Here is a 12,027-nt window from a genome sequence, read left to right on the forward strand (position 1 = left end):
ATGGCATTTTAGTAACATGTACCAAAAAGCATTTGAATATGCAAAACCTTTGACCTCTGAGAATTTCTCAGAAAGTCACCACAGAGGTGAATGAAGAGTTGTGTATTCACAACTTTGTTCATTGTAGCGTTGGTGATAATATAAAAAAAAGTAGATACAACCTAATGTCCAATAGTAGAGGATTGGCTGAGTAAATTATAGTACATCCATATGGTAAACTACTTCTGCACTAAAAATCATGGTTTAGAAGATTATGTGTTGACATGGGAAAATGTTAATGATATATTGCTAAGTAAGAAAGCAGGCTACATTGCAGAATGTACAGTATGATACATTCATTTTCAAAATTTTTGATTAGGACACAGACCAAATCTTTAATTAATGTCATTTTTTTCTTTTCTTGGCAAGCAAGAAGAGTATTATCTAGAATAATGTAACTAAAAAATGAAACAGAAAGACAGTTATACACTAAGTGTGTTCACAGGAATTTTTAAGTCATTAGGATGGAGAGTAGGCTGTCAGTGAGTCAAGGAAGCGGAGAAATTCTGAAACTATAGAATTTTAGAAGCGGAAATCACCCCTAGAGATCGTCGGGCCCAACCTCGCTTTTTTCAAGATGAAGAAATTCAAGCTCCTAGGGAAGTCTAGACAGTGACTAGTCAGAGATGGGGGTGGGTGCCAGCCTCAAACTAGGGTCGTCCAACCTCCAGTTTATGCTGATATGTTTGCCATCCCTCAGAGAGACCCCGCTGATACTTAAGAGTATTCCTAAGGCCCCTGAGGTGGGGCTGTGGGCTCCTCCCTTCCTCCCATCCTCTGAAGACCTATGCAGCTCAAAGTTGCTCCAGGCCACAGGAAAGTACCTGGGCCCGCTGCAGAGCTCTGGGGCAACGTCTCCAGCAGCATGGGGGTCCTTTGCGAGCTGATCCAGTGCCCCAAAGGGAAATCAATCTCTGGGTGGCCCAGAACTAGGCTTCACTGTCTTCTCAAGAAATGGATGTTCACCTTGTCAAACACTTTGTGACAGACATGATTCTCCTTCCTCCAAAAAAATTCCTCTCCGCCTCCCACTCTGCTAACCTCCAATGCAAAGACAGCACTTCATTTTCACCAAGCTCAACTTTGTGGGGACAGGTGCAATGGCAGATGCCCTGTAGTCCATGTTGATTTGGTAATTCTGTAGCACTCTTTCTGATGCAAGAGAGAGGGTGTTGGGCCTGGTCTTCCAGGATGGGGAGTCCAATGCCTCTTCTCTGGCCCCATGGCCCACTGACCCCCGTGGCCTCTCTGTCATCCCTCTCCTGGGCCACTGCATAGCCTGCTAGCAGATCTCGCTGCTTCTCCCCATCAACCCTCTCTAAGTCTCAGCCCCAGAGCTGTGGTCTTTGTTTCATATGCCTGTTAACTTCCTTTTGTCATCCTTCAACCATTGCATGGGCTGTTTGATGATTCCTTCCTTCCTTCATTCACTCATTCATTTATTCATCACACGTGCAGGCAGAGAGCTAGGTGCAATTTTGCCCTAAGGGGGTCACATCCAGAGTGGGGGCAGAGACCTATAGAACTGATTATCCTCAGGCCATGTGGAAGCACCTCCTGAGGGGGTAGATACAGGAATTCAAGGGAAGAGGAGGGCCCTGATGGCTGAGGTAGACCAGGAAGCCTGCGTACATTGGTGGGATTTGAACCGTGCCTTGACATACTGGTGGGGGAAGAGGGGCACGGAGGAGGAAGACATCCCAGGCAAGGCCCCTAAGCATGGCAACAGCTTAGCAGGGGCAGAAAACACCAGGGATGTCTCAGGATTGCTGGGGCTGGTTGGGATGATGGGATCATGTGGGGTCGAGGGGGAAATAAAAGCTGGGCTGAGGCCTGACCTTGAAGGGTCTTGTGGCTACCTTTGAAGGCTCAGTGTTCTAGTTCCGAATTTGTACATTTTACAGGCTTCTGGAGAAATGAAGAGTTGGCTCCTTTCTCAGCAAACAGACGGGGTTTAATTGCTGTTACTGTCAGTGTAGTTGCAAATATCATATAAAAAGGGCTTTTTGGCTAATTGTTTTTAGAAGAAAAATTCAAGAACTATGTATAGATATTATGCATCCAGGGTACTTTAAAGATCAAACTGTTTATATTACCCTTAAATACAGTCTTTAGCAGGCGGCACTGGGCTCTGTGAGTAACTGGGACACACGATGACCCCCCAGGGCTTAAGATGGTGGAACAATATGACAGCAGTTACTTTATTTCTGAGGGGAGGTGGGGATGGTTAGCCAGTACCCTTTGATAGGCCAGAAGACCAGATGAATAGAGATCTAAGCTAGGTAACGTTGCTGCACCATTGCCCTAAAGGGCTGCCTCTTCACGCAGACAACCAACCTCCCCACCCCATACACACACAGAAAGAGCTGGATTCCACGGGCTTCTAGGGGTGCAAGGGGAAGGCGCTGCCATATTTAGTGGGCTCCTGGAGAAGCTCGGGCTGAGGAGCAGAGAAGGGAGCAGCCTCAGAGCTTCTCATCTTGTCTCCGGTCCTGCAGTCTTCTTTCCTTACCCGCAAATGGTACAGAGAGGAGTTTTGAGCCGTACAAATAAAGCAAATTCATATCTGCTCATTGCCATCCTGTCCTCATGCTCAACCCTCTCTCAAATTTTAATTTGGGAGCTTTTAGAAAGGCAAATTTATTTGTGACACCATCCAAATTCTATTTTATTGGAATCCTCTTCTCCAAGGGTGCGATTGACTACCGAGAAAGCTGTGGGCTTCTCCTTTTGATATTTTCCCAAGCTCTCTGTGCGTTTGCGCGTGCTTGTGTGTGTGCGTGCACACGCATGCACATTCATTTTAGGGTCCTCTACATATTTTACGTACAAACACATAATGCATATTCACAAGGCAGCCACAGAAGTGTAGATATATTCATCACATATATGTGTAACTCAGTGCAGACTCCTGGAAGCCAATATTTAAGTTATCATATTTAATTTATTTAAGAAACATTTAATAAGCACTTACTCTTCATTAAACACTGTCCTAGGCCCTAGGCCCTGGGTGTACAGCAATAAACAAGTCAGACAAAGCCCTAGCCTTAGGGGGCTAACATTTAAAAGCACTGGATTTTTTTTTTTTTTTTTTTTTTTTAGACAGGGTCTCACTCTGTCTCCCAGGCTGGACTGCAGTGGTGTGATCATGGCTCACTGCAGCCTTGAACTCCTAGACTCAAGTGATCCTCCCGCCTCAGCCTCTGGAGTAGCTGGGACTACAGGCACACACCACAACACCTGGCTAAGAACATTTTTTTTTTTTTTTGTAGAGACAGGGTCTCACTATGTTGCCCAGGCTAGTCTGGAATTCCTGAGCTCAAGGTATCCACCTGCCTCAGCCTCCCAAAGTGCTGGGATTACAGGAATAAGCCATAGCACCCAGCTTGGATTTTTAGTACAAGGTTTCCAAACACATGTGAGAGAATCTGTGTGGACAGTCACAGAGGGAGCTGGCTAGGTCAACAGATCAGCACTCCCTTAATCCAGGAGAGACAGCCATTTGGGTGCAATAGTCCAAACAAAGATGGCATTAGGGTTCCCTGCTGCAGGTGATGTCTCAGGGCTGCAGGGCCTTACCCCCATAGAACACTTCCCGGTGCTTCTAAGGTGCAGATGAAAGAGCTGGGGATGCGGGTTGGTGGGCCCCCTGCTTTGTGGCCTTAGATCTTTACCCTACAGTGATATTGGGCCATGTCCTTGATCATATCCTTTCTATGATTCCGGGTGATTTTCAATGTCTTCCTCTTCCATAGAGCCTTCCCTGCTCATCCCAGTCATAACCAAAGATGCCCTCTTGTGAGCTCATCCTACCTTCTGTGTGATTCACCCAGTGCTTAACATGTGCTGCCTTATTTTGATAGTTAGCAAATTTTGTTCTAAGTATATGTTGCTCTTTCAAAGAACACTCATTGAATTTCTACCGATGTGGAGAGGAAGGACCCTGGCTCTGCCCATAGGAGCTGTTGGCCCAGTAGGGAGACCAGCAAGCTAATCTGTAATTGCAAGCAGAGAGCCACATATATGTCAGAGGTGTGTATTGGGTGCTATAGGGGCACTGCTGTGGATGATAGCGGGAAGGTGGCTCTCAGCAGAGGTGATGCTCAAATGCTCCTGAAAGAAACCACAGACTCCTTGGATTGGGACCCTTACTTAATTCTTTTTATATTCCCCACTGTGATTGTAATAATCAAATTATCTTGCCCACCAATTTTTAAGTACAATTTTAAAATTGGATTACAAAATTATATATATTATAGAAAATTTGGAAAAACAGCTAAGCCCAAAGAATATAAAAATCACTCATAATCGTACTACCCAGACTTAACTATTATCAACATTTTGGTACATACACTTTCCAGTTTCTTTTCTCCATGCAATGAAAATGAGTTGTGCTCCAGCAAAAGAAACTATCATCAGAATGAACAGGCAACCTACAGAATGGGAGAAAATTTTTGCAACCTACTCATCTGACAAAGGGCTAATATCCAGAATCTACAATGAACTCAAACAAATTTACAAGAAAAAAACAAACAACCCCATCAAAAAGTGGGCAGAGGACATGAACAGACACTTCTCAAAAGAAGACATTTATGCAGCCAGAAAACACATGAAGAAATGCTCATCATCACTGGCCATCAGAGAAATGCAAATCAAAACCACAGTGAGATACCATCTCACACCAGTTAGAATGGCCATCATTAAAAAATCAGGAAACAACAGGTGCTGGAGAGGATGTGGAGAAATAGGAACACTTTTACACTGTTGGTGGGACTGTAAACTAGTTCAACCATTGTGGAAGTCAGTGTGGCGATTCCTCAGGGATCTCGAACTAGAAATACCATTTGACCCAGCCATTCCATTACTGGGTATATACCCAAAGGACTATAAATCATGCTGCTATAAAGACACATGCACACGTATGTTTATTGCGGCACTATTCACAATAGCAAAGAGTTGGAACCAACCCAAATGTCCAACAACGATAGACTGGATTAAGAAAATGTGGCACATATACACCATGGAATACTATGCAGCCATAAAAAATGATGAGTTCGTGTCCTTTGTAGGGACATGGATGAAACTGGAAAACATCATTCTCAGTAAACTATGGCAAGGACAAAAAACCAAACACCGCATGTTCTCTCTCATAGGTGGGAACTGAACAATGAGAACTCATGGACACAGGAAGGGGAACATCACACTCCGGGGACTGTTGTGGGGTGGGGGGAGGGGGGAGGGACAGCATTAGGAGATACACCTAATGCTAAATGACGAGTTAATGGGTGCAGGAAATCAACATGGCACATGGATACATATGTAACAAACCTGCACATTGTGCACATGTACCCTAAAACCCTAAAGTATAATAAAAAAAAAAAAAAAGAAAATGAGTTGTGCTCTAATTACTTTTCATTTGCTTTTTCTTTTCATGTAAAAAATGGCACAAATATTTTACTCATATCCTTATATATTCATCTTCAACCATTTTAATGGTTGCATAATGTTCTTTTTTCTTTTATTTTGAGACAGAGTTTCATTCCGTCACCCAGGCTGGAGTGCAGTGGCATGATCTCGGCTCACTGCAACCTCTGCCTCCTGGGTTCAAGTGATTCTCCTGCCTCAGCCTCCCATGTAGCTGGGATTACAGGCATGCACCACCACGCCCAGCTAATTTTTTTTTTGTTTTGTATTTTTAGTAGAGGTGGGGTTTCACCATGTTGGCCAGGCTGGTCTCAAACTCCTGACCTCAAGGGTTCTGCCCATCTCAGCCTCCCAAAGTGCTGAGATTATAGATGTGAGCCATCACACCTGGTTGGTTGCATAATAGTTTATGTAGTGTAATTTATTTGCCAACTGTGTCTTGTTGGATAAATTGGTCATTTCTAATATTCCATTATTATAAGTAACACAGGGATGATTAGCATTGTGGATGAATTTTTGCTCATATCCATCATAATTTCCTTAATAATTATCTAATACATAACATGTCCTACCTTATTTTGATAGGTATCATTTTTTGTATAAATTTAGTGTACGTTTCTAGAAGGAGATTGTTGTGCTGAAAGCTATATACATTTTAAAGGCATTTGACATTCAATACACACAGCCAAATAATGCTGCAAAAGGGTTTTTAACAATTTACACTCTCACCAGCACTATATGAGAAGACACTGGATAACATTTATTTATTTTTTAAAAAACAAAACAAAAGTCAAACATTGCCAATTTAATGTCCACAGTTGGGGAGGGGTAGGGAGAGGTGGTGATGGTTTCTTGTTTTTGTTTGCATTTCCAACTGCCAGGGCAGATTTTCATTTTTTATATCTTTATATTGTATTTCTTTTGAAAAAATTTCCTATTCATGTCCTTTGCTCATTTTTCTACTTACTATTTTTCTATTGGTCAAAAATAAATAACAGCGAACATTTATTGAGTGCCTACTGTATACTAGATTGTCCTATGCACTTTATAGACTGCCTTATTTCTTACTTCTTTCAACAACCCTGTGAGAGGTACGTACAATTTTTTTTTTTTTTTTGAGACAGTGTCTTGCTCTGCTGCCCAAGTTGGAATGCAGTAGCTCGATCTCAGCTCACTGCAACCTCTGCCTCCCGGGTTCAAGCAATGCCTCAGCTTCCCCAGTAGCTGGGACTATAGGCGGAGGCCCCTATGCCAGCTAATTTTTGTAGTTTTAGTGGAGACAAGGCTTTGCCATGTTGGCCACCCTGGTCTCGAATTCCTGGCCTCAAGTAATATGCCTGCCTCAGCCTCCCAAAGTGCTGGGATGACAAGTGTGAGCCACCACACCTAGCTGACCATACAACTATTATCTTACTGATTTGTAAGTGCGTTAAGTGTTAAAGACAATAATCCTTATTGTATATTTCACATTTTTTTCAATGTGCTGCTTGCTTCTTAATTTTACTTTTAGAGGTTTTTATTTACAGAAGTTTGAAGGTTTTATGAGCTCAGATTGGTCAATTATTTCACTTCTACTTTTGGAGGTACATGTGAAGAGGTATTTTCCTATATTGAGATCAGAGAAATATTAAAGCCTGTTCTCTTCTGATTCTATTATGGTTTAACTTTAAACATTTAAATAGCTAATCCATTTACTTACTTTGATTACGGTCTGAGAAAGAGTGTCAACATTTATTTATTTATTTCCCAAATGGATAGTCAATCATCCCTAAACCATTTATGGAATAATCAGTCCTTCCTTTTCAGTTTTTCATGGCTTCTTTATTATACTCTCAGTATATATTTTAATCTGTTTCAGATCTTTCTATTCAGTGACATGTCTGTGTATTCTCTCACCAGTGCCTACTTTTAAATTATTATATATATGTGTGTGTATATATAAAATATATTATATATAATATATATATAATATATTATATACAATATATTATATATAATATATTATATACAATATATATAATATATTATATATAATATATTATATACAATATATAATATATTATATATAATATATTATATATAATGTATATTATATATTATATATTATATATTATATATAATATATTTTATTATATTATATATTATATATAATTATATATAATATATATAATTATATATAATATATAAAAAATATATATTTTATATATATATATATTCTTTGAGATGGAGTCTCTCTCTGTCATCCAGGCTGGAGTGCAGTGGTGCGATCTTGGCTCACTGCAACCTCTGTCTCCTGTTCAAGCAATTCTCCTGCCTCAGCCTCCCAAGTAGTTGGGATTACAGGCACGTGCCAACACGCCTGGCTAATTTTTTATATTTTTAGTAGAGACAGGGTTTCACCGTGTTAGCCAGGATGGTCTCGATCTCCTGACCTCATGACCTGCCCGCCTTGGCCTCCCAAAGTGCTGGGATTATAGGCGTGAACCACTGCTCCCGGCCTAATTATTATATTTTTATAACAAGAAGTGCAAGTGTTCTATTCTACCCTTCCCTTATTAGTCTTGTTTCACAACATTTTCTCAAATATTCTTTATGGGTTTTCCCCATCCAGGGTGCACTTTAGAATCACCTTAAGTTCCAATAAAGATCATTTTGTCAAGTTACAATAAAAATTCCTTTTTTGTCAATAAGGAGCACATGTGAAAATTAATTTGGGGACTGTTGATTTGTGAACTTATGATGTATCTCTCCAAATATTCAAGTCTTTCACATTCTACATGAAAGATTTTTTTTCCACTTAAATGCTTCACATTTACTGGGTAATATTTTAACGATATTTTATGCCACTTGTTAGTATAAAAATAATGAATTTACCTTATTTTCTGAACCAAAAAATCAACATACATGGATAAGATTTCTTTGTGTGTGCTTCTAAGTATCAAAGACATTTTAGGAGGTGTGTTTGTATGCTGAAATGTGAGAATTTCTGAGCATTTCTGTGGTTAAGAGGTTGATAAGCTGGGAATGTTTGCAATTGGAATGGTATTGAACAAATCCCAAAGGTATGCTCTCCAAGCCCAAAGTGGCCAGCACAGTGTCCTCCAACATGGCAGACACTCGATACTTACAGGTGGTCTCACATTGGTGTGGTGGCAGACACTTAGAGTCTAATGTTGGCAAATCCAAAATAAGGGATTAAAAGCAGTGACTCACACTGGTACAAATATCAGACTCTTGAACCTATAGATTTGCCCAGTTTTCTCAGCAATTCTCAAGCGTGTGTGTGTGTGTGTGTGTGTGTGTGTGTCTATGCGCGTGTATGTGTAATTCATTTCCCCACTGGGTTTTGAGTTCCTTGAGGTCAGGAATTTAATCCTACCCTTCTAGAGCCCCATACAGTGCCCAGCAGAGTGCTGAACTCAGAAGGTGTGCTCAGTAAATCATCGTTAAGTTGAGCGGAATTGTCTCTTACTACTATCATTGTCAACAGTGCAATCAGTAATCAGCAGCTGGGAAGGCTTCCTCCGGGCAGCCCTCTGTGCTGGCTCTCAGGGAAAGTTATGCCAGGCTCAAAAGCCCTATTCTGTGCCTGCATGCTGCCTAAGAAGAAGCACTTGCTGCATACCAAGGAAGAGCTATATAGACAATGTCAGTACCTGAGACGGTTAGAGCCAAAAGGGGCCTAGATTATCCTAAGTGAAATGACTCAAACAGAAAGCAAAAAACCACTTGTTCTTACAAGTGAGAGCTAAACAATGGCTCCGCATGGACATACAGAGAATAATGGACACTGTAGACTCTAATAGGTGGGAGGGGGGAGGCAGAAGAGGGATGAAATACTGCCTATTGGATACAATGTACACTATTTAGGTGATGGGTACATTAAAAGCACAGAGTTCACCATTACACAATAGATCCAGGAAACATAACTGCACTTGTACCCCTAAATCTATAAAAATAAAAATTAAAAACACTTGTACCTCTAAATCTATAAAAGTAAAAATTAAAAAAAACAAAAAACAAATTGGCTGGGCACGGTGGTTCATGCCTATAATCCCAGCACTTTGGGAGGCCAAGGCAGGCGGATCACCTGAGGTAGGGAGTTTGAGACCAGCCTGATAAACATGGAGAAATCCGGTCTCTACTAAAAATGCAAAATCAGCCAGGCATGGTGGCACATGTCTGTAATCCCAGCTACTTGGAAGGCTGAGGCAGAAGAATCGCTTGACCCAGGAGGCGGAGGTTGCAGTGAGCTGAGATTGCGCCATTGTACTCCAGCCTGGGCAACAAGAGTGAAACTCAGTCTCAAAAAAAAAAAAAAAAGACAGAAAAAAAGAAAAAAAAAACCCATATCAGAATATCTGAGTGCAAAAAACCCAAAAAACAAACAAAACCCACCACCAACAAAAGGGGCCCAGGTGATCATGCAGGCTAGCTCTTCACTTTACCTGGGAGGACACCAAGGCCCAAAGGAGATGAACAACTTGACTCCAAGTCAGTAAACTCATTGGCAGAAGAGATCAGGGCAGGTCTAAACGTGATGTGGTGGCCTTTAAGCAGGGTTTGGAAATTGGGAATAACTTTGTTTTGGGAGAGAAGAAGGGAAAGGATATTCAGGGAAGGCGATAGTAAGTGAAGAGGTTTGGAGGTAGGAGTAAGTAAGTTGCTGGTGGTGAGCAGCAATGGACGGTCAGTTGGTGGAGGAGGCTGCTGGCAGACCCCTGTAGGGTCCATGTGATCTGAAGGAACCGGGGGAAGAGAGTCTTGCTGCTGTCCATCACAGGGGCAATGACGCAGTGTATCATGACAGTTCACTGACTTTGAGTCAAATTGTTCATCTCCGTGGTCCTCAGTGTCCTGAGAGTATGAAAAGTCAAGTGGTCAGAGTGAGTGCCCTGACCAGGACGATGGCCAGAAAGGGCTGGTGCCAACATCAGTAGCAATGCTGTGGGTACAGGGCTGGCTGTGCACGGGTGCAGGAGGGAGGTGAGGAGAGTCTTCCCCTGGGGCTGCGAAACTAGGGCAAGTGCTCTGGGACAACTAGGAAACAAGGCAGCGTGGAATCAGGTGCTAAATTGTGCGGCACAGACTGAGTGCTAAGAGGGAGGCCAGAGAAGAAGAGAGGGTTTGGAGTCATCAGGAAGGCATCCTGAATGAGGGGGATTTTGAGCAGAACTTTCAAAAAAGAACAGCACTCAGATAGGAGGGGGTCCTATGTATATTCATCATGCTTTTTATTTTCTGGGTTTTATCATGCTTTCACATCCTGGAGCCTTGCTAATTCTGGAGAGAATGCTCTTCCCAGGGCTAGCAAATTCCTAGAGAGATAGTAAACAACTTGCCAGTGAACACACCTTCTGTACACAAACTAACGAATCCAGAGCCCATTCCCCCAATCACCTCGTTTATCTACTCTCACACACCAAACCAAAATTCCCCCTGTCCTAAATCACCCCAGGGCCAGCTACCAGACAGCTAGGGATCACCCCTGTGGCACAGAGCCTGCTGACACTATGCAATCAAGCCAGTCCTAAGTTGTTCAAACTTGCTCACCTGCATACCCATTCCTTCCTGCAGAACCCACAATTAAGGCTCCAGGCCATGCCTTCCTCTTCCTGATGACCCTGGTGTTTCCTCACAGAGCCCTCTGTGGCATGGCCTGGAGTCCCTCCTCTTGGGAACTGTGAGTAATAAACTTTCTTCAATGGCATTGATCTCCCTGTGTCATCACTCGGTCATGTCTATAAATTTTTTTTTTTCTTTTTTTGAGGTGGAGTCTTAACTCTGTCACCCAGGCCAGAGTGCAGTGGTGTGATCTCAGCTCACTGCAACCTCTGCCTCCCAGGTTCAAGTGATTCTCCTGCCTCAGCCTTCCATGTAGCTGAGATTACAGTTGCCTGACACCATGCCAGGCTAATTTGTTTATTTTTAGTATAGACGGGGTTTCACCATGTTGGCCAGGCTGGTCTCGAACTCCTGACCTCAAGTGATCTGCCCATCTCCGCCTCCCAAAGCCCTGGGATTACAGGAGTTAGCCACCATGCCCAGCCATATCTATGAATTGAGACCTGGATACAATAAAAATACCAGGAAAGGGAGCGGCCTTCTGTTTTGGAGCAGCTGGTGCAGAGGAATGTGCATGGACTTTGCAGGCAGACACAGTGAAGGGGAGATCCCTCCCCTCCTTTCCTTTGACCTCCCCGTCCTGCCATCCTCCCTTCCACATCTCTCACTTTCTGTCATTGTGCGGTAGCTTCCTGCTCTGTTTTCCTTTGAGTGGTCCAGCCAAAAGTCCAGTGTTGTTTACGGTTGCTTGGAGTTTGGGGCTTAAGCCAGTTAATGAACTCTCCCCATGTGACTAGCCCTTTCCAGCCTTATTCTCAATTATGTTATAATGCTTTTCCTGCTATTAAGGAATTTTAGGCACCTCTAAAGCCAATAGGGAAGATAATTTGGGAGCTGGGAATGGGTGGATTGGGAGAACTTTTCTGAAACTTCTAAAATTGCAGTCATTGGCAGGGGCCAGGTAAGGCTCACAAAATGCCAAATTTTGCTTTATTTATT

At 42.5% G+C, this 12,027-nt stretch overlaps 1 protein-coding gene across 4 annotated transcripts in view; it reads right to left on the bottom strand.

The window, feature by feature from the left end:
• PEBP4 (phosphatidylethanolamine binding protein 4) overlaps positions 1-12,027 on the bottom strand; it is a 289,209-nt gene that overhangs the window by 75,012 nt on the left and 202,170 nt on the right. The gene's annotated exons all lie outside the window — the stretch shown is intronic.

The sequence above is a fragment of the Nomascus leucogenys genome, chromosome 8, assembly GCF_006542625.1.
Source record: "Nomascus leucogenys isolate Asia chromosome 8, Asia_NLE_v1, whole genome shotgun sequence".
NCBI classification, from domain to species: domain Eukaryota; kingdom Metazoa; phylum Chordata; class Mammalia; order Primates; family Hylobatidae; genus Nomascus; species Nomascus leucogenys.